General features: G+C 18.4%; 1 protein-coding gene across 1 annotated transcript in view; it reads left to right on the top strand.

Moving 5' to 3' along the window:
• LOC724287 (protein rhomboid) overlaps positions 1-24931 on the top strand; it is an 869734-nt gene that overhangs the window by 553530 nt on the left and 291273 nt on the right. The window lies entirely within an intron of this gene.

The raw sequence follows: 24931 nt of genomic DNA, 5'->3' as shown, positions 1-24931 counted from the left end.
AAATTAAATTATATTAAGTATATATTATTAAGTTTATATGTAATATTTGAATTTAATTAATAAATTTTTTAAAATATTATAAGTGTTTTAAAAATATTATTCTCATTGATATTATAAATTTTTGTTCAATTTCTAGCAATTTAATTTTTATTTTGAGAAAATATTTCGTTTTATACATGTTTATTTTAAAAATAATTCTAAATGAAAAAATTTGAATTATTAGATTAAAAATAATTATTATTTTCTATAATTTCCTAATTTATCTTGTGAATATCATTTTATATATTTATTTTAAATCGATAAAATATCGATAAATTTATAATATATTATAATTATGAAAAAAATATCATAATTAATAAATACAATCATAATATATTATAAGAATCAAAATATAAAAAATTATGTTTAAAAATATATTGAGAAAAATAAAAAACTAAAATTTCAAAGTTTCTGTGGCATTTCAAAAATTTATTTATTTATTTATTTTTTTTATATATAAATTTGAAAGATTAAAAGAATGACTTTTTCACTCCAATTCCACTCTAGTTCTTACAAATTCACAAATTTAGTCATTTTTACAAATTCATAAATTGAATTGGTATTATAAATATTTTTATTTTCTTCAATTTAAATGAATAAATTAGCAGTTCTTTTTATTATATAAGTTCCCGATGTCTTAATTATCATTATTGTTTTTTCTTCACTTCTTCCAAAACAAAATTATAATTTCTCAAAACTATATTGTAAACATGTTTAATTAAATAATTTAAGAAACAATCAATGGCTTTATCAATATGATCGTAATTACTCTTCGATAAAAGATAATCATTAATATGAGAGTTCACTCGTAAGAAAATAAATACATTTCATTATTAAGAATGTCACAATTGCTTCATTATGATATCCGAAACATATGACAAAGCATTTTCGTTAAGATTGGAGACAGACCAATAAGAGTAATTAATATTGTATACGAAAGGAATGATTTGCTATATACATTAATTCGTGTTATGAGACGGACGAAAACTGCACCACGTAATTAGTTCCTCTGAATCGCGACGAGATTCGAAGTCAAACTTTCTCGATCGCCCGGGGTAGTTGGCGTTAATTTTATTCATCTTAACCGTAATCAGAGTTAAATTTCCATGTACCATTATGTCAAATAATGTTCGAACAGAACAATTTGCAATGCGTTTCGCCCTCACTTCTTAATCCCGTTAACTCTTACTATTACTATGTATTACTATATTGTTAAAAAAATGTTCCATTTCAACTAAGGAAAATTGTTTTTATGATTTAACGATATATCGATTTAAATAATCTATTGGAATACTTGTGATTGTTTTAATTAATATTTTAATTATTCGATTAATTTAGGTATTTAAAATATGTCAAATTTTGAAAAATATTCAAATTATTATGTAATTAATATTATTATTAATAATTAATAAGCAGAATACATGACTATGTATTCTTTTATAATTTGAAATAAATTATGTAACTTTTATAATTATAAATATATTAATTTAAAAAATCATTTATTTAATTCACACAAGTATAAATAATAAAATTTTAATTTTTAAAAACTGTAAAATATATATATTGTATTAAAAAATTTTGCATGTTAAAACATTTTATATTTTTATTATTTTCTTGTAATTAACTTTTTTATTGTGATTAAATTATAAAAAAACATAATGACAATATTAAACTAATAGATATTAAACAAATAAATTTCCAATGATCAATATTATTAAAGTGATAAAAAAGTGAAACTTGTAAAAAATATTGAAATATATATTTCACTTAATATTTTATATATTTTATAATATTTTATTATATTTTATTATATTTTATAATATTTTATATGTCTATTTACATATTCATTCTATATATGTTATATATTTATATATTTTATTAATTAAATTTATATTTTTTTTTAATTATCGTTATCAAATCTATTCATTCACAAAAAATAAAAAAATATATAAATTTATAATAATTATAATAATTATAATTATAATAATATAATATCTGTATATCAATAATCATCTATTTTATGCTGAATATTAATATTAAATAATAAAAACTCAATAAAGAAAATAAACTGTGTAATTTTTATAATTTGATATATGATAAATAATAATCATTAAAGAGTGATTAAAATACAATAGCATCCGAAACATTAAAGATAATTTCATATACGAGTAGATTAATAATAAATTTTATATAAATAAAGAATCGAATATTTAATATAAGACAGCATTCTATATATATGGCAGTGTATGATAGCAATATAGTTTCATACTTAATAAAATCGAAAATTTAACTCAACGATTAAGCGTTGTTTTTTTTAATTTTCCATGAAATTACCAATAGCTGAATTCAACAAGAAAAAGTCGTGAGTAACCACTATTATCCAATGGGTGACGAAAATGGCCGTCACCCAAAATCAAGAATCAGGTTAAGAGGCAAAACACGGAATCATCAGAATTCAGAGAGTGAAAGAGAAGGAGGGAGAGAGAAAGAGAAAGAGAGTCAAAGGTAAAGTGCTGGAGAGATAGAAGAGAGGAAAGAAGCAAATCGGATATCTCTGGCGAGTTGCTCTGAACAGACAATTTCGAGGGTGCGGATAATTTATTCGCGCAATTAGGCGGCAGCAGGATCCTGTAAATTAATTGGGAAGATGGTAGTAAAAGTTAATTTGGTAGATAGCTAGAATACTAGTAGTCATTTAGCTCAGGTGGCGCAATGAGTACTTCCAGACCCGGATTCATGGCGGGCAAGAACCTATAAATGGACCTACTCATCGAGAAACAGAGAAGTAAATGAGGAATCCAAACGAACAATTTTCGAAGGAAAGTTTCGAAACATAAGTTCCTAATCGGTGAGCATCGTTACCGATCTATGCAACTATGATGTCTTTTTATCTTCAGCTACTTACTAGAATCGCAATACCGTTTTATAAAGAAATATTAAAACACGAAAATTTCTGTCTGCAAGTTCCCACTCGGTTTTATCGAAATATTATTACTTGATTATATTATCAAACATACATTGAAATTCATAATTGTTTCTTTCAATTTTATGGTATTTTTTCTTTATTTCTTTTTATTGGAAGGAGGAAGGAGAAGTATATCGAAATACTAAAATTATAAAAAATAATAAATAATATTATGATTAATATTTTTAATATGCCAATATATTATTAGATTTAACTTTTTATAAATACTCTATATGTTTCTTGGTATTATATATGTTACAAAAAGACTTATAGAAGATGACAAATAAAACTTAATTCTTAAATATGATATAAATATAAATATAAATTTCCATAAACAAAGTGTCAGCTGAAATTTTTGCATACTTAGCTTATATTACGTAAATTCAGAAATATATTAGCTCCATAAATATTAAAGAAGAATATTCTCAAAAACTGAGATATTAATGTTTGTGTATTATTTACCTGGTAATTGTTTAAATTACTTACTTAATTTTATATTCAAGTAATTTTACTATTTAAGTTTAAGAATAAATGCATAAATAGCTCATTTGAGATAATTCGTATTTTGAAAAAATAAATTAAACTTAGATTTATGAATATTCAAAAAGAACTCACAAATCCGATTATGAATCATAATCCAAATCTTTAAAATTTGTAGTTTAGTTAGTTTAGTTGATAGATGCATTACAATTGCTGACAAGAATAATTTGATCACTTTTTAAAATTGTAATAAAATAAAAACATAACATAACTTTTTATAAAATTGCATAAAATAATTTCTATTTTTTAAAATTAGAAGAATTTACTATTGATGAATATTGAATTTACTAAATGATTTGTAAAAAAAATTTTCAAAAGTTGCAATTGATCGGAATTGCGAAGAAAATGATAGAAATTGTTTTTTTACTATTTTTTTATCTATTTTAATCTATAATGAAAAATTAAACAATGTATTTTATAGATTAATGTCATTATTTATTATTAATTATATGTTGAAAATTTCATCGAAATTGATTAATAAAAAAACAAACAAAAACAAGCAACAGGTATTGAAAAATATAAAAATTAAATATTTATATTAGGAAGAACTGCTCCGCTGATTCTAATTTTGATATATGTTATTAAGGACTTTTAAATAATTTGTAAGAAATTTTAACTTGCAAATTAACTATTGTGTGTTATTTTTTAAAAAGTTATTAATCATTAAAAATTTATGCGAATTTCTAAAGCGATTATAAAATTAAGAATACAAAGAAAATATTCATATTGATATTAAAAATATTTGTACTATTTTTTTTAATCATTTCTAAATTTAAATATTATCGATTAAAAATTATGAAATAGTGTAAAAGATTAGAAATATATTTATTAACTTAAAATTAATTTAATCTTCATCTCAACTAATTAATGTTTAGATATTCGCTTGAAAAATATTCTATTTTGAATAATTAAGTTTTTAAGAAATTATAAGCAATGGCTGAAATTTTTTAAAAGTTATTCAAATTCAAAGTCAAAAATTTTCTTAATATAAGTAATTATCTAAAAATTTATAGATTTTGAAAAAGGATTGGATATAGAAGTGTATATAAAAGATACATAGAATATTAACGCATATTTCTTATTTTTTCTTATGTTGCTTGATTAGAATTAATTCATAATTGACTAATCAATTGATATAATTAATTAAAATAATTATTATTATTAATTATCTATTGATTAACGACTAATCTCATAAATCATGTAAATCAATTGTAATTTTTGATAATTAATTTATTTTAATCAAGTAAGCATTGAATAATGCTATTTAAAATTTTAATCTCTTGATGTCCAACATTATAATATGATATTAAATATTAATATTTAACATATGAAAAAATAATCATATTTCAAGTAAATGCACATATTTGATAGGAATTAAGTATTAAAACAACAGATTACAACACACATCGTATTCTTTAAAATAAAGTATAAATATAATATTTCATAGAAAGACATATATGACGTACAAAGCAAAAAGTTTAATAAAAGTTTAATATTAAAGTATGATAAATGTTCATGTGATCATATACACAAAATATCTATGAAATATCAAATCTATCGATAATTTATTCCTAATATATTATATTATATTCCTAGTAATATTATTCTTGATAAAAAGTTTTCAATCAAGCAATATGAAATTCATAAAAAATAATGTGATTTTGGAAATATAGAATATTTTGATATAATTAAAAGATACATAGGAAAAAAACTAAATCATGATATAAAATAAATACAAAAAAAAATAATTTAAACTTTTTTGTATTCTATATTTTTATATTTTATATCTTTTTCATAAAAAAGAATATAATGATAAAGATAAGATGAAATTTAAATATATAATTAAAAAATAAAAATCTTGAAAAAGATTTTCTTTGTGAATTTATAAAGAAATAAATATTTTTAAAAATTACTTTTTATAATATTTTTTTATATTTTATAATATTTTTTAATTTTCTTATATTCACGTAGATATAACTGACATTAAAATTATTAACAATATATATATCTAAAGTTTTATTTTTTCATTATTTTTTTTTTTTTTTGATAAAGAAAATTTAATTTTTTTTTTACATTTTTAATAAATTTCATATATTGATGTTTGATCAAAAATTTTTTGTAGGAACTTATTATTAATTTATTTTGAATTAACTTTTTTTCATTAAATCAAAAACGAATATTTTTGTTTATTATTTTTAAATTTTAGGAAATAATTTCAATTAAAACAATTAATATTATTATATTAAAATAAATTGATGGAAATTAACATTATTATTTTTTTAAAAAGTTATACAATTATTATTTATTTTATGTAAATGCTAAACATAATTCTAATTATTTAAAACTTAAAAAAAAGTTTCAATATTCAAAAATTTTATATTTATATATTTTTGAAACAGAATATAGTTCACGATAATATTTCATATATAATTAAAATGATCATAAATGTTCATAAATAAAAAAAGAATTTGTATACTTTACTTAATAAATACTCTTGTATTAGATTATATAATTAGATTTATATATTTTTTAAATCATTATTAAACATAAATTCCTTTTATAAAGCTACTTTGTTATTTATTCCATGTATTATTCATTTCATAATTAATAAACTCTTTAGTAAAAATACCGCGTTAATTTTTGCAGACACACAGACATGTACCGAGAAAAGTAGAGTAAAAACAAAAAGCTGAGGAAGCTCTTAACGTCAAAATTGAAGAAAATGCATAGAATAAATAAGAACTTATTCATGTTGGTTCAACACATTTATTACACGTTTTATTCTAATTAAAGTTTTCGCGGTTAAGAAACAAAGAGACAAAAGATGAAAAAAAGAAGTCAAAGGAACAATTTTTTAAAATAGCATGAGGTTTGCATGAAATTTATTCTTCGTTTACTCGGCTGAAGTAACGACATTGTCTTGTTTTTACAATTCACTCTAGGTCATTTGGTTAGTTCCTAACTAGGACGAAGGCAAAGAGTAGTGAGAATCAAAATCAACTTCTCTTTATAATTTCTTTCTTCCGTCACAGTGACCATGGTATATAAAATTCGATTTATTATTCATAAAATTTGTTTATTATCAGTAAATTATTTATCAAGATTGCAAATAAATTATATTATATAATTAATAATTATATAATAATAAGATTAAATTATATAATTGCAGATAAAATGACCGAATTTTTATTAAAATTTTTAACTTTATTAAAATATTATTATATTATTATATAATATTCGAATTACATATTTAATATGTCAAATCTATTGAAAAATAATTAATTTTTAGCAATAGTTTTCTGGTTTATTTCTTATATTTCTTATATTTTTATATATTTATTTAAATATATAATTATTAAAATTTAAATTTTTTATTATATTTTTGTATTTATTAAAAAGTTATATTTAATTAAATTTATATCTATATATTAATTAAAATTTTTAATTTAAATAGCTTTTCTAGCTTTTACTAATACAATTTTTAAAGCTCTCTTAATATTATTAGAATTTTTTATACATTATATTGCATTTTAAATTTGTCCAAATAACAAATAATCGAACTTAATAATAAAAGTTATAATAAAATAATAAAATATATTTTATTGCATAATTTGATTTTTTCTAATAAAATAATTAGCTAATAAAACAGCATTCAAATAATATTCTAATAACAAATTTTAAGATAATTATATATAATTTGAAGTTATATATTATAATATATTATTCAAATTGATATACATATATTTCTATTATTCTATAATAATGTAATTTATAATATATTTGACCAATTGATAAAATTAGATTAAAAAATTTACATAGGGTCTAATATTTTGAAAAAGAATATGATATTAAACTTATAGAAAAAATATAAAATATAATTAGATATTAAAAATTTAAGAAATGAATTTACTAAATAATTATTTATTTCAATTATCAATATATTTCTTCAATACAAAATCTTATGTATATTTTATGAATTTTTTTTCAAATAATCTGTAACTGTTTCTCCAATTTTAAATGTTTCATTTTTATTTTCTGGCCAATAATTTTATGTTAATACATGTTGGAATTGCTTTAAATAATTTTTACGACTTCATACTGTGTTTGATATCATTATTTTATTTTCATCAATTACATTAATTTTTTACAATTATAATACATGTATTATTTTAATTATCTTTCATATTTTCAATAAAATAAAAATGATTAGTAATTTACAATAAATATTACTTAACATTTGTAATATATCTAACATTATATATTTATTTTGAATGATTTTATTTTATTTATTAAACATTTTATATGCAATTTAATGTCAATAATTAAAAGATAATGAATTAAAAGATTAAAATAAAAGATAATAAAGAGAAAAGGAGAACTTTACAATGATGCACCTTCTCTATTTAATTTAATTACTTTTATTTTCCGCTATAAATATTTCTTGACTGAAACCTGTGTAATTCAATTTCTCAATTAAAATAGAAATTAATGCAATGGAAAAAAATAAAAATGTTTGATAGCGTTTTAACATCTTTTGCACTCTTGGAATGTCATTCCTAAGAAAAGTAAATATGGATAAATTAAATTGATATTCTGGTGAATAAAAATTTAGTTAGTCTTTTCCTTACTAAAAATCATATAAAAATCGAAATAAAAGACATAATAAAATATTTAATTGAAATTTCAGATTAATATTTCTAATTATATATTATGATATTGAATCATCTTAAATTTTTATTTTCTTTTAATTTTTCTTTATTTGAATAAACTAAATAATAACGCTAATAGAAAACATCAAGTTCTTCTAACAACATTTTGTTTTTAAATAAAAAATAAAATAATTTTATTTGTATTATGTTAGAAAATTGAAAAAAATGATGAAAATAAAAAATAAAATACAAAAGATAAAATAAATAAAAAATAAAAATGCAATTAGTAATTATTTGTTTTTATTTATACACGTAAATTAATATAATATATTTAACAAGAAATAAATATGTGTAATATATTTAACAAAAAATATTTTCTCACAGATCTTATGAAAATTAATAAACAAAAATAGATATAGTTTCATATATTATTACATATTTTATATTTATTGTATCAGTCTATTATTCCTCTGATTTTTTAAAAATTTAAATAATTAAATATATCTTATATATAATTATTATTTCAAAGCATACTTTAACAATTATAAAAAAATTATAATAATCAAGAAAATAAGATTTTTATTATAAATTTATTTATAAAATTTAATATATATAATTTTCTTATATCTCTATAATCTAATTTTATAAAATAATATAATCTTAAATTAAAATTACATACTATTATTATAATTATATACTATTATATTATATTATTACTACTATTATAATACAGGATTTTAATATTCGGACATTTTTAGAAGACTTTAGAATTTTTAGAATTTTAGAGGTCAAAACAAACACAAAAATTATACAAAATATATAAAAATTATTTATTAAATTATAAGCAATATGAAATTTTAGCAAGATTTAATTTATTTTTCGCAAAAATAAATAAATAATTATAAATTAATTTTCAAAAATTAAAATAATTAATTGATAAAATAAGTAACACAATTTTTCATAATTCATATAATTAAATGGAAAAAAATAGATATAAAATTTATTTCAGTTATTTATTACAAAAAAGAAATCAATAAAATCAGACCATTATCATTCACAAACTTTTACCAATATATTCCATGCAAAAGAACATTTTCAATAAAAATTGTTATTATTCAATAAAAATTGTTAAATTCATAGTACATATAGGGCAGTTATAAATCTTGAATTTTTCAAAATTCCTTCGACGAGTGGTTTCCGAAATAGAAATATCGATACACGAAGCAGACAGTATATTGTGAAAACTGGAAGTCAATGAAAAAAAGTCAAATCGACTAAAACAAAAAAAAAAAGAGGGAAAGGGAGCAATGGAGAAAAAAGGAAAATATGAAAAGGAAAACATGATCGCAAGACGAGAGGACAAAGAGGTCAGCGTATATAAATTCGCGGTGGAATTCGCATTTCCGTCTTCTAGTAATTGTCGGTCACGTCCGGCATTTCTTTACGATCGCCGGATATCGAATCTCCGCGAGATTTCCGGCGCGATGTTATTTCAACAATTTCGCAGTTTTTCAGTCCTAGATTTCAATGGTGGAGCTGGCCGTACCCGTAAATTTTTCTATCTCTCCCTTACCCTTCATCGCCTCTCGTCTTTCTTTTTATGGGCAGAATTTTGCGCTGAACTTTCTCCATTCGTTTTCGGTTCACGGCGACACAGAAGGAAGTGGTGCGTTTCAGTACCTTCGAAAGCATGTCACTTCCGCATGAAGAATTCGACGAGATTCCACAAATCATTCCTACCTCCTTGGAAGAAAAAGCATATCTTTTTGTTTATGATGATTTCGAAAAAATCATATAATATGAAGAAAAAATATAATATAAGAAAAATATTATAAATATTATTTTATATATATATATATATATATATATATATATATATGTATGTATATATATATGTATAATGTAATATCTTAAAAAAGAATTTTTCTGCAACATCATCATTTTAAAGAAAATGAAGTTTATTTTAGCAATTCGAGATTTGGACGTTTCTGAATTGATGATTTTTGAGAATTTAATTAACAATGAGAAAAGAAGAAAGAATGGATATATTGATTGATCTGACCATGTAGATTGCAATGAGATAATATAATATAATTATATATTTATTTATATTTCCAAACTAGCAATAATAAAAATTGAAGATCGAAACTGTCTTTATTTAATTCTCAATAATATTTAATATTGAATATATTTCTATAAATTTATATTATAATGTATAAATGTTTGTTTCAAAATATGACTATCGCGGTTTCTAAAAATAAAAATAAAAATAATAGATTCCAAATTTAAAATATGATATAAATAAAATACAAATATCTTTGTTTAATTTTAATATTAAAATATCTCGTATTAAAAGTATTTATAACACAACAAATAACATAAATTCATCTATCTCAAGTTTATAGATCTATTAATCTCCAGAAAGAGAGATGTAGAAAAAGAAAGGGAAACTACTAAATATGTATATAAATATGTATTATGTACAACAGAGAAAAAATCTACATTCGTTTACAAATATATGGATTAGTAATATAATTATTTAAAATTTGATTTCCTACTTTATTGAGTAAGGATTAAGACTATATAACTAATTTCACGATATCATTTATTCCAGAAAATAAAGCTATAAAACTGTTGCAACTTTGATATTTTTCTTCAACAAATATTGAATTCTTTATGCATAAAAGAGATTTAGAATAGAGAAGAAAATTATTTCTTAAGCTTTAATTATTAAAGTTTCATTCTATCTTATTTAATTATAAATAATTAAAAAATATATTTCATTGGCAAAGATTTCATTAAGTTTTCTTCGATAACTTATACTTTCCATAAGTATAATTTTATTATATTTATAATAAAATTTTAGACTAATTTGCAAATAAAAATTAAACGTATTATATAATCAAATGATATATTTGAAATACGAATATTTGATATAGAAAAAAAGAAAATAAAAAATTTAGAAACTTTGCAATAATTAAATAAAATTATTCGCATTATAATTGAACGAATTTACATATTCAAATAATAATATTTAATTTACATATTATATATTAATCGTAATGAAAGTAAAATGAAAGAATTCACTCATTTATCTCAAGAATTAATCTCATAATTAATAAATTAACAAGAAATAACAGCAATAATTTCACTAGACTAAATAAAATTTAATTATTCAAAAATTCAATTATAATAAAAAGAACTAAATCTAATTTTTTCCATTAAAAACTAAATCTAATTATTTGTATTAAAATGCTACTTTAAAAAAATAGAAAAATATTTACAAATAATTAAAATAATTAAGCTAAATAATTAAGCTAATTTTATAAAAAAAAGTTATCAAATTGCAGTTTTATAAAAATTGAAAATTAATGTATAAGAAAAATTATCTTAAAATAGTATAACAAAAAAAATATATTTAAAATCCAATATTTAATTTTACTTAATTATTTTCGAAATTTCTTTTATTGTCATTTTTGAATAATTGATATTTTAAAAACATTTTTTTGATATATAAATAAATAAATAATTGCATTGCATTAAATACATAACCTCAAATAACATAAGGCATAAAGTATTTATATATATATATAATATTATTATTACAATATTATTATTTTTTTTAGTATAATAATACAATAATTTATATTATTATAATATATTTAATATATGTATATAATATATATAATATATTATATTATTGTATAATAAATAATATATTATATTATTATTTATTATAATATCTCTAATTTCTAATTTTATTAGAATTTATCCACACGTTCTTTTTTAAAAAATAAAACATGAAAATTCGATATTTATTTGTTTAAGATTAAAATTCGCTATTAAATAATATTGTATATATAAATAATATTTCATAGTCTAATATTGAAATAGTTCGTATTTAACTTTATACCCATTACCATTCCTTATTGTATTCGCATGGTAGGAAATACAAGGAATTACTTAAGCGGTTAATTCGAGAATTTCAGAACAGCTCAAGCAAAAGTTAGTAAACCTTAGTCTTACGTGAGTGACGGCACGTTTATACATATACAGGAGGAATTTATATATCTACGTCTATGTCTCGATATCGGTTGAAACTCGTCTAACTTGAGTGTATAGTCAGGACCATAAACTTTCGCAGAGTCACGTTGAAGTTCGTCGAAGGATTTACTTTGACCCTGGCTGCGCATTTGCCACCTTCCATGTTGTTCAAACGTAGCCTCAAAACGCTGCTAAACGAACTTCCGCTCAACTACTTGGAAACAGGAACTCGGTTTGCGTGGTTGTTTCCGTATAACTGAAGACACTTTGCTAAACAAATTGATTTTTATTTCAACTTTCATTTCTTTATTTGTGATTTATATATTTTCAAAACGAATTATTTGTTATTTAATGAATAAAAATTTTTTTTAAGTTTTCAGAAATAATTAATTTTTGGATTTATTTTTATATTTACTCATATGAAGAATAAGCACCAATTAAATTAAATGAACTTTTTAATAAAAATATAGATATAAATTTAGAAAAATAAAACGTTGATATAATATAATATAATGAAGAATTTAAAAAATAATACGTAATTACCGTTTGAGTGATATAATCGATAGTTGATGATTTTACATATAAAAATATATAGAGAAAGAATAAAATTTTCTAATTTAAAATTTTGTTTAGTTAAAAAAACTTTTCAAGTACAAATCAATTTAGCAGAAATTCTCAATCATTAGAATATTTTGTATGTGAATAAAATATTTTCGTTTAAAAATTATTTTTATTTATTATTTATTTATTTTAGAAATATGAATTTGAAAATTGATCGAATGTACAAGTATTTATTCAATCTCAATTTTTTAAAAAATAATGATTTAAATAACAATAACAATTTAAATAACAATTAAATTATTAAATAATATTATTAGTATTAAATAATATTATTAAATAATAAAAGTTTTTATTTATTATCATATTTTAAATATTATCCTTAACATCCTAATGTTATCCTAAACATCGAATAATTTCCCATTGATAATTGTATTCAATTGTCAAATTAATCGAATTTCAATTAATAAATTATTCAAATTATTATTAATTTAATTTTTATTTCGTTCTAATATCCTTACAATATAATAAAAATTTTATAAATTATATATAATAGACATAAATTTTTTTCTTATTTATTATCTATTATATTTAATCTCTTAATAAATTTTGGTATTTATTATTTTTTATATTTATTATTAATTAATTTATTTATTCATTTATTTTATATATATACTTTCTATAGTATCTACATATTTTTATTCATTTGATTCAACAATAAATATAATATGTATGTATACATGAAAGTTAAATAAAATCTAAGAATAATTTATTTTTATTATTCATGCTTTCTAATAATAAACAAAAATTATCTTATAGTATATTTATATAATAATTAAAACCTAAATTTGATCAACAAATTTTTTAGCGCGATAACCTTAAAAATTATTCTCATTCATATTATAAATTTTTGTTCAATCAATTTTCAGCTATTTAATTTTTCTTTTCATGAAATAATTATTTTTCTATATGCAAATAAAAAATTTGGATTAATAGATTAAAGAAAATTATGATTTTATAAAATTTTTTAATTTATTGTGAACATCATTTTATATATTCATAAAATGCCAATATATTATATATATTTATATATAATTTATATATTATAACAAATATTATGATTAATAATATTTAAAAGAATAAGAATTAAAAAATAAAAAATATTACAAGTATTAAAAATTAATTATATAGAAACTATTGCATTCGAAATTTTAAGATAAATAATTATCTCTTAAATTATCTACTAAATAATTATCGCTCCAAAATTATAAATGAAATATTATTGAAAATTTGATTTAAATCTTGTGCAATTTTAAAACTTTGTATTTAATTGATTTCAAAAAATTTAATTTTAATCATCATCGCAAGTGATATTATTATAAGCTTTTCTTTATAATAATATTTCTACTTCATGAAATTTAGATTTAACTTTATATCAATCGATTAAACGCACCTGTTTCGCTCATCTATTAATTCCATCGATTTCACTTTTATTGAAATTTCCATTTCATAATTCATTAACTTAATTATTGTTATTTGTTTAAAGCTAAAATATTCGCCAATGGCTGATCATCAATATTTCAATTTCCCACTATTACGATTCGCCTCTTATTTTTTTTAATTATATCTTTTAAATTGACATTTCTTCTATTTTCATAATTTGCTAATCCAATTATGACAAAAGATTTTATATTATAATAACAATCGTAATACAATAATTATTTCATAATACAATCCCTTATATCATAATTTTATTATTACCTATCTATTAAACACCTATCTATGTTTCGTAATGAAAGAAATTTTGAAAATTTATTATAAATTTATGAATTTAAAATAGTAGACTTTTAAATAAAGTAGTAGATACATAAAAATTTACACTACTCATAGAAATATAATTTTATTTGTAACAATTGATTAATATAAATAAGTAAAAAACTATTTAAATTATTAAATCTTAAAAAATTGAAGAAACTAATAGTTATATACAAAGAATTTGTTATTTATTATATTTTATTATTATTATTATATTATTCAAAAAAAAAGAAAATTTTGTCTCATTTTCATCATGGTGATTAGAAAACAGATTAAAATAATTAATATGAATAATATTGATACTTAATTATCATAACAATGACAATTAAATAACATAAGCATAATTGTCTAAAAAGAAATAAATAAAAACATAAAAAAGCACAATAAAAAATAGAAAAAAAATAAAAATAATAATAAGGAAATTTTATTAAACTTTTTAATATATAAAAATATTAAAAATTTTAAAAGAATTGAAAGAAATATTTTTTTGTTAAATTGATTACATATAATATTCAATATATAGTCTTATATATAACATTCATTTATATAGTTATAAATTACATTTTTATTAATCAAAATACTAAAACTTTTAATTACACATTTCACTTAAATTATTCAATTAAATTCTTTAATGATTTAACAATTAATTTAATTTAACAATTTAATCGAGATAGAAATATTTATACATTAATTATTCTAGTAAAAATAATTACAATTGTGTAAAAAAAAATCAGTCAAACATAGAAAATCATTTTAAAAAATATATATATATATATGTATACACGTGAAAAAGAAATGATAGTTTGCGGATTTTTACTTTTTCTAGAGTAATTTTCTATCTTCGACTAATTCTTTATATATATAATACGCACAAAAATTTTCAAATATTATAATTTCTAAAAATAATTAAAGACTTTCTAATATTATTACTATGGACTGAAGATTAAAATTGTTTTTCTTAATCTTAAAACAACAAATATAATCCAATTATATATCTGATAATATAAATAAAAACATCAAACAACGTTTTGCCATGGATTAATTTTAGAAATCTTTGAAATCTGTATAAATAAATACAATAATTATATCGGTTATTCAAATTATCTGAATATAAAACGAGTTTCTTAGATATGTATTCTGGAATAGTAAATATAAAATTTATTTCCAATGTATTGACATTTGCCGATTGGCAAAGTCACAGATAATACTGAACCAATAGGAACATTTGCATTAATTTAGACAGCGTGGTTTGAAAAGCCCCCTATCAATTTATCGATTAATGTCAATAAATATCAAAAGAAATCGTGTCAAAACGATTGAAGATACATGATCGATGACAATTAGATTTCAATCTATTGTTAATTCATCGAATGCAATTTAAGTTCTTTTATAGGGATTGTTTTTTTTTAGAATTTGTATTATTTTTAACAATTTTTAAACCGATTGAATTTAATAAATGCACGAATTCAATGAATTTTTAAATTTATCGTTGAAATTAAATATATTGATTATACAAAATAAAATTTATAAAATCACTTACATTATAGATTTCTTTGTTATATAAATTCAAATTTTTTGCTCTTAATTACAATTTTTTTGCAATTTTTTTTTGCAATTATTATAAATGTAACTGCAACAATTATTTTAATTTATCATCACAAAAAAGTTTGTCATTTTAATTGTATATTCATTATAATGTTGATGAACTGATATCATATTAATGATATCATATTGATTGTATATTCACTACAATGAAATAAGAATATATTAGAGGAATAGTATAATATAATCCAATTATAATTTCGGTTAATCAAGAATTTTATATTTTATTTTTGTATTTCATGAATCCGAAAAAATGTCTAAGCTTGCAATGGATTATTCATTGGATAAATACTATAAAATTACTGATATTATTTCATCTATTATTTATTTTAGACTGGCTATTACTAGAATATATTTATAACACATATTTACTCAAAATTTCATTTCATTATAATTGTTAAGTTATAATTGTTAAATCATAATTACAATTATTTGATAAAATCAATCAATTTCATCATTCAACGATACACTCAGTGCCGAGTGATTTTATCGATTGATAAATATCGATATATAATGAGAATACGACTTAAATAAAAATCTTAAATAAACGTTTAATCTATCAATTAGTTATTTTCTTATCCTTATTTTAATAAGTTTAAATATATTAAATATATTAAATATATTGTTAAAGGCATTATTTTGAACAACTTATATAACTTAGTTATTCTTAAAAATATTGGTATAATATTATAAAATTTTGCTAAATATATATATATATATATATATATATATATATATATATATATATATGCATTCATGATAATACATACATTTTCATTTTTCAATTGTTTATATATATTCATAAACAACATCAAATGAATAACAATTAATATATAAAAGAGATGAGTTTCAGTTCAAAAAACTGAATTTTTAATTTTTTTAAAATTCATAAGATATTTATTTCACAACATCTATTATTTTATAGAAAATCAATCGTATAAATTATGTCCGTCGATACAGTTGATGAACATTAATCGAATTCGTGTAATTGCTATCTCTTACAATATTATAAACATTAAAAAAATGGATTAATTTATTCGAATAATAGACATTTATTGTATTTAGAAAAAAACATATTCGCTAATTTTAATCATTTTGAAAATTATTATCAGGAACAACATTTTGAACAATTTTTCCTTGCGCATATGTATAATAAACATTAAAATCTTAACTTTGAAACAACTTAAAGATTATGGAAATTCGAATCATTTCGAACAAATTGAAATCTCTATATTTATTTCTCAAAAATATAGAAATATCCGTTAACTGAAGTAATTTCAATTTTCCTTTGCAAAATTTTCGTTACGGTTTTGTTAACAATTGAATTATTAACAAAAAATCAATTATGATATATGTATAAGTTAATTAAATAGCAATACTAACGTTGGAATTGAACAGGAACAAGAAACAATATATCGAAGAAAGTATATTAAATATTATAATTTATTCACTATTAATAAACTAAACGTTTATTAATTATTATAATTTCATGATATTCATGATATAATTTTATATAATTTTTTATCAATAAAAAAATATTTGTTATAATATAGATTAATATAGAAATTGGAAACTAATTATTCTTTTTTTTATTAGTTATTCTTCATTAATTATTTTTTTCCATTTAATTTTTCCACTAATTGTTATTTAAAAAAATTGATTTTATATTCATCTAATTCAATATTCGTTTGTTTTCCAGAAACGAATTAATAATGAATATAGTTTCATTTTAATTTAAAAAATTTAATTTTATTACATCCGACAATCATTGATTCTCCATAATATTTTTTTATTTACAAATTTTTTACAATAATTATTAAGTCTACTAATTAAATTATATCTTTCATTTTCTAAACAATATAATATTTATACGGGGAGCAGAGAGAAATACGATCGTTCTACTACGTATTGAGAAAAACTTTGTCAAATCAATATTTCGAATATCAATGATAATTGATGTTATCATTTATATTGGCCATAATATTTCATATTGTGAATGTTGTGTCAATGTTTGTTATATATTTGAGAGTTCATAATCGTATATTGTAATATTTTTAAATTTTTAAGAATTTCGATGGCATTTATCATGTATAACAAAATTAAAATAGAAATTTATTTTTACTTACTACATACTTAAATATAAAAAAAGATAGCGAATAAAAAAGAAAGAGATTCGAAAGTTGAAGTAATAAAGAATGAATTAATAATATAGATTGACACAATATATGCTATTTATTTTTTTATCGTTTCAAATTTTTTTATTTACTAATTCTTTTTCTATATTCTATATTCTATATTCAATTCTATATTTTCTATATTTTTATTAAAGAAATTTTATTTAAGAAATTATTAAAATATTTAAAATATTTTATTTAAGAAATTCTATTGAAACTTTCAAGATTTCTAAAATTATTAAAACTTGAAAATATTACAAAACTTATCAAGACTTTTAAATATTTAGACTTCAAATTATTTGAAATGATTCAAATTTTATATCATACTGTATGTACTATATAGATTAATAACAAATCAAATGTTTTAAATCTTATCATTGTCTATCTTACCACTATTATAACTATTATAACTATTATTATTATTATAACTATTATGACTATTATAATTATTATGACTATTATAATCATTTAATTCTAATATGAAAAATATTCATATTTTCATACGTTTAACATTTAATATTATATGTATTTTTTAAGAATTTGATTTAAATTGAGATTTAGTTTGGATTAAGTATAGATTTATAATATCTAAAGAATATTCTAGTTTCTTTTATTCTATCTTGAATATTTTATAATAATATTCATATATATAAATCATATGTATGTAAATATTGTAAATGTTAAACAAATGATATGAGACATCACAATTATTATTTTTATTTCACAAAGAATTACGTATAATGAAGTAAAAATATTGAAAAAATATTACAATAAAATAAAAAAATCATTTAATAAATTTTAGCAAAAAAGCAAAATTATAAAAAAAAAATAATAAAAATATAAAATAAAGAAATATTAAGTTGAATAAAAAAATATTAAAATTTTATGCTATATATAATATAATAAAAAAAAATATTAGCAGAAAATGAAAAACATTGTAGATAATAGATAATAAAATAATAGATAGTAGATAAAAAAAAATATATAAAAATAATTTTTAACAAAAAATTGAATGCATTTGTTCTTAATTTGTTGCGGTGAATTAATTGAATTAATTGAATGAACATGTACAATATAAACCACATCCAACAATAAGTTCGAACCATCAGAACAAACCACTATAATCACGATCCTTGTAATATTGATTTATAATGATAGGTTGAAATGACCACATTATAATTATATTTTTGATTAATCTTCATTTTATCTTAATTTTATTTACTTTCATTCTATCAATTTTACTTTTCTTAGTTTTATTTATTTTAATTTTTCACATTTCTTCATAAAAAGAAAATTCATTAGAATTATATTTCAATTAATAATTAAGATAAAAAAAATATACTATAAATATATTACATTTTTGAAGCATTTAATTTTTATAATATATATTTCTTATATGCTATCAATTTTTTTCATTCTCAGTTATTAAATTTTTATTAATTCTAAATATAATCTAAATTAACTTGAAAATAAAAGATATTTTTTTATAAAAAATTTTGAAGTATTTCATTATATGTATTAAAATTTTTGTTTTTAATATATCTTATTATCTTTTAATATATCTAATATATCTAATATATAACTTTTAATATATCTAATATATAACTTATTAATAATTAATTATTTGTAGATTTTATAAATAAAGTTTCGGAATTTTTTGATCATAGAATTTTGTATATTTGTTATGAATAAAATTATTATAATAATATTAGCAGAAATCACATTATAAAACGGTTGTAAATTTGAATAATGAAAGCTATTATATATTACTAGGATAAAAATATTCATATAATCTTTAATATATATATAATATTTTTAAAATTAGATTAAATGATTTGAATTTTTTAAAATATTAGAAGAATTAATTTATTAAATAATATATAAAAAATTATTTTGAAATTATTATTGATTAAATTTATAAAGGAAAAAAAATGAAGGTTATCATTATGTTATCTGGACTTATAATGAAAACATAATCTACAAAACATATTTTTTGTAGATTTAAATACATATATAATTATAAAAATACAAAGTTTCATTGATTGACACATAAAAAGAATACAGCAAGAATAGAATATATAAAAAATTTTAGATTTAATCCAGATCAGAAATGACAAAAGACTATTTTGAGTATTTTCGATCGTTTATAGCTTATTGCAATGTTAACCAATTTCGATGAAATTTTATTTATTTATTTATTATAGTTATTAACTTATTATGCATATATAACTTATTTACTGTTATATTTACAAAAGACATGTTTTAAATTTTTATTATAAATTTAGATATAAAAACGAAAAATCTTCATTTATTTTTTATAATTTCAATAATAATAATTCAATAATAATTTCTAAAATTTTTTTTTGTAATATATGATCTAGTAAAAAATGTAAACTTTTTTATATTTCAAAAAAATTTAAGTCTTTGGTCCAATTTTAAAAAATTATTCTATTTCGAAAGAATAACTAACATTTATTCCTTCATTGTATATATCAGAATAATAATATAATACATTATATCAAGAATAGTAAAATATATTACAATAAGAATAAAAATATAATATAATAGTATATCAAATTTGATTATTATTAAATAAGAGATTAATAATAATGTAATAGCAAACAATTTGTACCACCATCAAATTTTACGTCTACTTTTACTTTTATGAATTATAATACTCAAAAATTAATTTTATTAGAATGATAATGATTTCATGTACATATAATTCAGCGACTTGAAATTATATAATTCGAATTGATTATTTATTCTTCATTAAGGAGAAGTTAGAAGATTTATTTATGAAATTAATGTAAATTGTTAAATAATTTGATTTAATTGTAAAAACATAAATTTTATTAAGAATATTATTAAAGATATTAAGGATAATATATATTACAATGTAAACCATATCATAATATAACATTTTCAATCCAAGAAATAAAAATTAAAATATAAGGTTCATAATTCTTCTCTCTTATTTTCTTCTTTCTTTTTTTTTTATTCTTGTCTCTTTTTTTTAATATCTTTTTTCTCTTTTTATGGATTTTTTTCATTGAAATTAAATTTTTATTCAATTCTTTCTCCACTAGTTTTTGTTTTCTCTTTTTACATTTTTCTCATATTACTCCCTTTGCTTTTATCGCCATTTAATTTTAACCACCAATTTCGTCGATAACCACAAGTCGTATTAAATTCCTCTGATCATCGGTCTCAAAAATTTTATTGAACTAAAGAGTTATATATTTTAAGATTTTTTATTTATTTGATAGTTATTTATTTGATGATTTTTTAATCGATTAATTAAAAAAAAATTCAATTTAAATTATTTTATATTATAAATGTAATAATATAACATATTATAAATATATATTGTAAATATTTAAATTGTAAATGTTAAAATTATTTTATATTTTGTAAACTTTGTGCAAAAAAATATATAAATATTATACATATATGATATAGTTATATTCTATATATTTATATCTCATTATATATATATATATATATATATGTTTATTATTTTATTATTTTATTTTAAAACATTAATTACTTTTATTCTTTTCATGAACAAATAATAATTCCTTATTGGAAATAATAGAAAGAATTTCTATTTCTGTTATATTTATTTCTTATACAAAATAATTTTTATATTATTTCTGTGTAAATTACTAAAAAAAAATAATAATAAAACAAAATATTTAATAATATAAAAAATTATATGAATAAAATCAATATTACTGATTTAGTAAAAATAACATATAATAAAAAATATTTAAAAAGCAATAATTAAAATAATAAATAATTTACCAATAGATTATGATTAGAAATAACAAATTATAATAAATAAAATATGATAATGATAATTTTTAATATATATATTTTTATATATATAAAAATGTTTGAAATTTAAATAAATAATAAAATCACTTATTTAAATACCAAAAATAAATCTAAAAAAAAAATCTAAAAAAAATTAAAATTTAGAATTGTAGATTTCTTAAATTTATTATGGATTCATTATGATTGTGTAAAATAAAATGTGGTTAGTAAAAAATAAATTGTGATTGTATTACTATATTTAAAAATTATATATTAATTAAATTTATTTATTAATATTTTAATATACTTTTATAATTTGTATCTCTTAAAAAATAAATTTCTTATTATTATACCAATTTCTTAGAAAAATAAAGAATTCAGAAATTTCTTAAAGTTTAAAATATTTATATTTGTGCAATATTTTTCATATGAAATTTTTCAAATTTATTTCTTTGACTTTTTATTTATAGTTATTCGAAGATTTCTTAACTCAAAAAACAATTTACTCTTTTTTTAATAATAAATTATTCTCAATTTTAAAAGATGTCATATCTATAAATTTCATAGATAAAATTAGTGTCATTCAGTTTGCATCTTATAAAAAAAACTAAGCCTAACGTAAGTTATGCAATAATAGACTTGAATATTATCACAGATAATGCATCAACAAAGAAATTATATGTCGGATCTAGGGAAGAAACGAAATTGTATAATGGCGAACAATAGTATATATCCACGCTTATTCCAAAGTTAGAACGAAGACGTATATTCTCTAGAGGAAGTACTGTCACTATTCCCTTTTACTTCCCCATTTTTCTCCTTCTAATTATATCAGCAATTATGAAAGTAACATGTTATTATTAGGTTGGAATTTGACTCGTCGGTTCCGGTAACGAACAAACGGACGTTGCTCCATTGCTAGTTGTTTTTCTTTACTTATTTATATACCACAAGAATTGATCAAAATATCGAGGAACAATATGCAGAAACATACGTGTGCATATTGTTCGTCTTGGTAGCATAGCAAACAAAAATGTTAATTAAAAAGAACAACAGGACTCTATTAACTAAAATATATAGTAGAAGGATATATAATATTATAATATAAGAGATTATATTATAATATTATAACTGATAATAATATTTTGATAAAATGCTTGATGTAAACTATAAATAAAAAAAATGTATATATGGATAATTTAAATAATTTTTATGTTTAATATTTTACGTTATAGAATATAAAAATAAAATAATAGTGATAAAGAAAAAATTTTCAACTTAAAGAAATAATAGATCAAAATAAAATGCAAATATTAAAAAACTAAATATTGATAATATAAAATATAATATTATTTTAATTTTTAAAATTTTTTAAAAATTTAATTATTAATTTAATAATTTTAAAATTACTTATTGAAATTAAAATTTATTAAAAATTAAAAGTATATTAATAAGATAATCACTATTCGAATAAACTTGTGAAAAATCCTTTTTCTTAGTAATACTTAATAATTTAAATAATTGTATAAATGTGTTAAATTAATTTCATTACAATTTTTATATTGTAAAAATTCAATGATCACTTAAAAATCATTATAAAAATTTAATAAAAATAATGTATCATTCAATTCAATAATTTAAAAGTACATTTTTAACATTATTCAATAATATAATAACAATACACATAATATATTCAACAATAATCATATAACAAGAAGATCTTTAAGTAATGCAAATATATTTATCTCTATATTTATACAATATATATAAATATGGAATACATATTTTCAATGATAATTTAAAATTTTATACTCATTCATATATACTACATAATATATATATTTATAATATATATATTTATATATAATACATATTGTTTCATCTCTTATAATTGATTTTTCGAGTATTCGAATAATTTCCTGATAAAATCTAACTAATAAAAGTTCCGCGACAACGCATTCGAGGATCGTTAGGTATTTCATCGGTCTTTTGCCTTTTTCTAAAACACTTTCAGAATTCGTTGAAAATTGGCATCGAGACGTTGAGAAAACGTGTCTAATCGCATTCTGCATTTCCAAACATAACGATATTTTCTAGCAGTATTTTGCTTTTTCTATTTTAGAATCTCATGATAAATCTCGATCTCGTTTCTCAACCACCTGTGGAAAGTGAAGTTTTCTTTCTTTGAACAAAATACATATCCAAATCTATCGTTCTTCTATATATTGTTCCTATTCTTTTTATTTCTAAGTTGATATTAAGACATAAATATTTTATAAGCATAATGTAAAATCAAAAGAATTGGATTATATAAATATATGTAAAATCTAAAATTTATTTGTTTTTTTTTTTTAGATTCTTTATAAATTATATACATATATCTTGATATTAATGATATCTTTTTTTCTACTTTTATATAATATTGTATAATATTTCGTATAATGTTGTATAATATTATAATAATAGATATGCACAAATATGAAATTTTACAAGATGATAAAAAACCGATTGCTTTTATTTTAATATTATATTTTATATATTTTTTAAATATATCTTTTTATAAAAAATTTATTATTTATCTGTTTGAATAAATTTAAAAATGTTTTTATTTCATTTTTAAATAATAATCCTTAAATATACAACATATTTATTGAATAAATTTAAATTTTAATTAAATTAAAATTTAAATTTAATTTTTAATTTTTAATAATAAATATTTTAAATAA

This window comes from Apis mellifera, linkage group LG11, assembly GCF_003254395.2.
Source record: "Apis mellifera strain DH4 linkage group LG11, Amel_HAv3.1, whole genome shotgun sequence".
In the NCBI taxonomy this organism is placed as follows: domain Eukaryota; kingdom Metazoa; phylum Arthropoda; class Insecta; order Hymenoptera; family Apidae; genus Apis; species Apis mellifera.
Note: the sequence above shows the minus strand (reverse complement) of the source record. Positions and strands in the feature narration are given on the sequence as shown.